We start from the raw sequence: 6046 nt of genomic DNA on the forward strand, positions 1-6046 counted from the left end.
ACCTCAGCGAGGCGGAGGTGCTGCAGCTGATGGTCCAGGATTACACTGATCGCTTTTTTTTTTTGTGAGAAATAAATATTTATGTAGACTCATTATTGGTGTCTTCCAACCCAAAGCGTGTCTCTTTCCCAGATGGGATTCGAAGATTTCCGATCTGAAGAACAAAGCAGGTGCAGATGTGAATTTTAGTCGCCACTGTTGTGCTGATTGACTGTAGGAAAAGGGGACCGTTTGGTGTTGTTGCAGAATATTGTAATAATCACATGTATTCTGAAATACTAGTCGGGTTAATTTGCATGAAAGATTAAAAATAAAGACTCTTTCAAAGGAGCATATTTCCCTCAGTTCTGACAAAAATCACATAGTACCAAAAACGCCTGGACCTTTGAAGAAGATTTTGCTGTTACATTCCTGGGATTAAATTAAGACATCCCATTAAATATTCCTGTTATTACATTTTTAACATTCATGGCTCTAATCTGTAGAAAGATGAAATTAAAATATTGTAAAACGAGCTCATAACAATTCCTTTGTTGATGGGAGGCAACAGTTGCTTCTCAGAGGTCATTGCTGTTGTCTTCCCGTCTTGGCATCACGTTGACGTACATCTATTCGCTCCACGGCCACAAACTGCCTAAATTTGTGCTTTTTTAGAGGTGTTCGCACTGATGCCGATCAATTAAGCTACGCATTTGATTACTAGCTGGTTGATCTTCTTTTCCTCCTAAATCATAAAGAGGCAGCAGGGGTGTACTTGGTTTTTCCTTTTTAATGTTGTCTTTGTTTAATAAATGATAACAGTCTGGAATCTTTTGTGTGTTTTGTACATTTAAGGTTAGATCATTTCTATTATGTCCTGCTATATCGTATCATGCGCCTTTATTTCTAAAGCAGTTAAAAAACAAAATGACAGCTGACCAGTGATGTCAGGAATAAAGCAATAAAATAACTATAAATTAATATATGGGAGCTATAGAGCATTTAAATAGGTTTTGAAAAACTAAAGAGATGGAGCCTGCTGGACGTCCAGCTGCAGCTCATTCCATGTTTCAGGAGCAGAAACTGCAAAGGCTCTTCCTCCTGATTTATAAAGAGTCTTCAATCTAAGAGCACACTATGGCATGTATGAGTGAAGCAGCTCAGACAAGTAAGAAGCCACCAGAGTTGAAGATAAAATAACTTCAAAATGGATTCAAAACTTGACGGGAAGCCAGTGAAGGGATGGTAAAACCGGAGTCCTGTGCTGCCGTTGCAGGTAAGAGTCACGCCGCTGCATTCTGGACCAGGAGAGGGAGGCTCCAGTCAGAAGAGAGTTCTAATAATCCAGGCGTGACGTGGTGAATCATGGGCAACTGTCTTTATATGGCATAATCACAGCATGGACATGCATGTTTTAGGCTGGGGGCCATTATTACAAATTAGTGATGCTGGGTTTTTTACGTGGGGCCAAAGAAGAACAGTCAAAGGAAGTGATCCAGCTGGATTTAGGCCTATGGCATAAATCCTTGAAACTGAAAGCGGATGTCTTTAAGGGTGACTCCTCGCATCCTGCTGTTGGAAGATGTGAGCCGTGGGTCAACCTTTAAAGTCTAATTCCCCTTTCCTCTTCTTATTGGAGAGAAAAAAGAAGTTAACTCATTTAATGTTGACTAAACATGTCAGAATGACGGTGCATCTTCCTAAAAGGGCGGCAGGCCACTTCCTGGAATCACTGTTTTACTAAAAAAAAAAGTATATGGGCCACCAAGTAAGCTGCAATATTTAAAGGTCAAAAGGGTTGAATATCATTGTAATAAATTAACATAATGACTATTTTCTGAAACACATTAATCAGAAAAGTGAAAAAAGGTTAGTAGTAATCTTTGTAAAACAAGCAAAGGCCATGACGTACAAGAGTTATGAATAATTTTTATTGTCATCATGTGTCACCATAATGATGAGACAGACACCGGCTCAGAATGCACACGGATAACACACAACACGCAGACACAAGACATAATCTCTGCAAACTTTGTTTTTTCTTTTAGAAATCAGTCGCTTGCTCTGACCAACAACACTCCCAGAGAAGCTTAAAGCGTCCTTAGTAGCTAACAGACTCATTTCTGAGTCAGAAAATCTGATTGTAGTCCCTTTACAGACGATGTAGATCGCTGTGCTGTTGCATGACTGTCTGACATGAATGCAACGTTTGATACACTTGTGCACACAGCAAAATACTGTGCAATAAATTTAAATCTGCAGCTTACATAGCTGTGCGTTTTACATGGATGTCCAACCAGACACCCCCTGAGAAACGGAAATGTGCAAAATACACATCTGTCCCAGCTGGCCAGCGCATTTCAGGTCTGATTTCATGAGGTTTTCTTCTAAAACCAAAAAACGTAGCAAAGCTGAAGGTGATGACTGCAGTGAAATCTGAGATTAATACATAACAGATGTGCTCAAATACCAAGCCAGAGTCGTTTAAAGTTTTCCTTTCTAACATTGTGTTCTTTAGTCTTCAATTGTTTTTATTTGTGTTTAAATCAGTCGTGTGTTGGCCGTCACACCCGCTAAGGTGTGACAAGGGAACACAGAACTAATGGTGGGGTATTAAAGATAATGATGTGCAGAACATTGGACAGCAATGAACCTTCAGATGGCCCTGCATCAAGAAGCCTCATCCCTGAACAGCTGGTAGAGTCACATGAGTGTTGGATTACTGCAGGGAACTGTCTGCAGCTGCATTCCCAGATACCGCTTCAAGCTTTACCGCATCGATATTCCAGACCTTTGCTAGAAGTAATGGACCAAAGAGGAAAAGGAGCATCAGCACCCAGTGCCTTCAGCAAGGCTCGTTTCCTTTTTCTCTGATGACAATCCTATAAGAAATATGGAAGTGCCCAGGTCGGATTCTGGTGCTGCAGACTTTAACAACACTCCCTGAAAGCGTCCTTAGCAGCTGATAGACTCATTTCAGAGTCAAAAAGTCAGATTGCAGTCCCTTTACAGACGGTGTAGATTACTACGTAGTCGCATGAGTGTATCACACGAATGCTCCGTCGTTTTATACACTCATGCACACAGAGAAATACTGTGCAATAAATTTAAATCTGCAGGTTACAGAGCTGCGCGTTTTGCATGGATGTCCAAACAGACACTCCCTGAGAAAAGTATGCGAATACACATTTGCATGTGAAAGTGAAGTGTTAATGATTATCATCGGGTCGAGAACCTGTGGAACCAGTAGTGTGTTTGAAACATCCAACCATGAACTTGGCTGGTGGTTCATTAGAGTCTCAGCAGGGGGCGATAGCCCTCACAGCTTTAGGAGAGAAGCTGTTTTTACGTTTATTAGTTTTTGATTGAATGTTTCTGAACCAACTACGTAATGGAAGTGGGACAAAAAGTCTTGGGTGGGTGGGAGTACGGCCGGCCCTTTTCTGGACTCGTGTCTCGATCTTGTAGACGGCATCCCACAATCCCCTGTGCTGACCTCATCGCCGCCGTGCTAAATCCCACACCACACTGTCACGCTGAGGTAAAAAATGCTTTTTATTGTAGCTCTATAAGAAGTTTATGAGCAGCTGAGTGGAAAGTCCGGTCCGTTTCAGTTTGCGGAGGACGAAGAGCCGTTGCAGGTAGGAGGTGGTGACAGTCCAGGAGAGATCAGAGGAGATGTGGAGGATGCCCACACGCTCCACCACCTCCCCCTGTATGGCGAGGGGAGCGAATTATCGAAGACAAAGCAACTAATAAACAGGAAGAAATAAATATCTGGTGTCTCTGTTTCCAGGCAGCAGCAGAATCTGAAGTCTTTGCTTGTAATCCTGGAAGATTGGAGCACAAACATGTGACAGCAATAAATCCAAGTTGATAAACTTAGAGAAGTGTGTGATCAGCATGTCCATCAAAATATTTTAGTTTGCTCAAATATTTTCTGTTGTAATTGCACTTTGAGTCTATAAGTAGAACTTTTTTTTATTTCTTTTTGGCATATTTGCCACTACCTATGAAAGATAAAAGTGAACTTTACACCAACTTAATGTAGTTATTTGTTTTAGGTACACTTGATGCAAGACCTTTTACTTGACCAGAGGTGAAATTTCATAATGGTTGAGTTGAGTATTTTAAATAGTTTTTCCACCTTTGCAGAGTCTGTTGCTTTTACAACAGAATTTAATTGCTTTTATTGTTCACCCCTGGGGGAAATTACGTTTCAGTACAACCTGTCAACAGAAAGACAAACATGGGTAGACAGGTCACTGAGGCCTTTTCAAGGCACTGCCTTTTGCACAATATAGAAAATAATAGATTGGAATGGCTGAGGGTTAGGTCTGAGCTGTTTAGATTTAATTTATGGGCTGCCCTGACCCTCCTAGCCAGCATGAGCCTTATAACTCTAAGGATGAGCTTTTTAACTTCCTGCAGAGCCATATACGCAGTTACACCACGCACTCTACGGTCCAATGAGCAGCAGTGACACGTATTACAGTCTGCAAACTCACCTGAGGCTTGTTCCTATATGGCAGGCTATTGTAGTATATAATTAAAACTCTTATTTCACCCCTGTCAAAAACCGCATCTTTCTCATATAAAGGAGCTCTGTACTTACCAATCTGATAATTAAAGATATCTTAAATTGCATTCCTTTCGATAAAAACAAGGTTCCCTTAGATGACACTTTGTTAAGAAAAATTGTAAAAAAAAAAAATAAAATAAATAAAGTCTCTGATTTGGCCTTCAATGACCAGATTACACCAGTTTACATGATTCAGTTTAATTTTCTCATAGTTTTTTTTGTTCCCTTCCTATTCTATACTGTTTTATTAAGTAATTTATTTATTCAACTTGTGTGAAGCACTTTGCATAAGGCTTGCTGCCTTAGAGACAATGGTGCAGCAGGGGTGGAGCAGCCGACCCATGTACAGAGGCCCCAAGATGGCCATCCTGGGTTTGAGTCCCGGCTTTTGGACCTTTTACCGAATGTCAGTTACCTGTCAAATAAAGACCACCAGTGCCACAAAAGAAGTTACTTCAACAAATGAGGAACATGCATTTTTAACCAAAGGTGCACCAGAGAAGGACACTAACAGTGAGACTTCTTGTTTGTGCATGAGCCTAATTCTTTTCATTTTGTTTTCTACCTGCTAACCTGCTGTGCCATTTAAAGGTCAAAGTAAACAGTATATATTGTCACCTGAAGTACTTTGCACTGTTCTAACATCACCCTAAATAAATTATCATGTTGTGAAAAAGAAAGGTAGACATGAAAATATAAATTTAAGAATAAGAATTCCTTTAACGTCCTACAATAGGGAAATGGGGAATTCCATTCTTCTGTCAGAATGTAATTTTTTTGTAATGATGTAATTTAATTGCTCTCATTTTTTTTATTACATTCTTAAAAATATCAGCATTTGCACATAATTTATAGTTTTAATCTGTCTCATTTTGTCCAAATAAATCAGATGTTAAAATGACTCAGTAGGCCTAATGATCTTTTCACCAAACACTTTTTTACACTTACTTGAGTAATTTTTTTTTTGAAAGACTAGTTTTTACTTGAGTAAAAATATGTTGATGTAATCTTACTTGAGCACAGATTTTGGCTGCTCTCCCCACCTCTGATTGGTAGAAGACTGTATTTGTAAATCTCTGGAGCTGAGAGCCTAATTTAAATGAACAGTAAAGTAGTCATACCACTCCTCCCAGTAAGAATGGCATGTGAAATATAACGTTAACTTCCGGTGGGAGCAAAGGAGCTAAAACATTAATTTAGCTGTAAATGCTTCACTGTGCATTTAAATTGTCCCGCCGGTACAAATAAGGTTTTAATGTAATTAAATTTAATTAGTTTTGACAGGAGTCATACTCTACACTGCAAAAACGTTCCATCTAACCAAATCGTATACCTATCCAAAGAGTTTTGAGATTGGTGTACTAAGCAAGAGCAGATTCTATTAGATCATTAATCTTCTTTTGAGAAAATTCTACTCAAAATAAACGCAATAATCTGCTGTAAATGCAGTAAGAATTCTTGAAATTGTGATGCATATTCTCAGAA

The sequence above is a fragment of the Fundulus heteroclitus genome, chromosome 3, assembly GCF_011125445.2.
Source record: "Fundulus heteroclitus isolate FHET01 chromosome 3, MU-UCD_Fhet_4.1, whole genome shotgun sequence".
NCBI lineage: Eukaryota > Metazoa > Chordata > Actinopteri > Cyprinodontiformes > Fundulidae > Fundulus > Fundulus heteroclitus.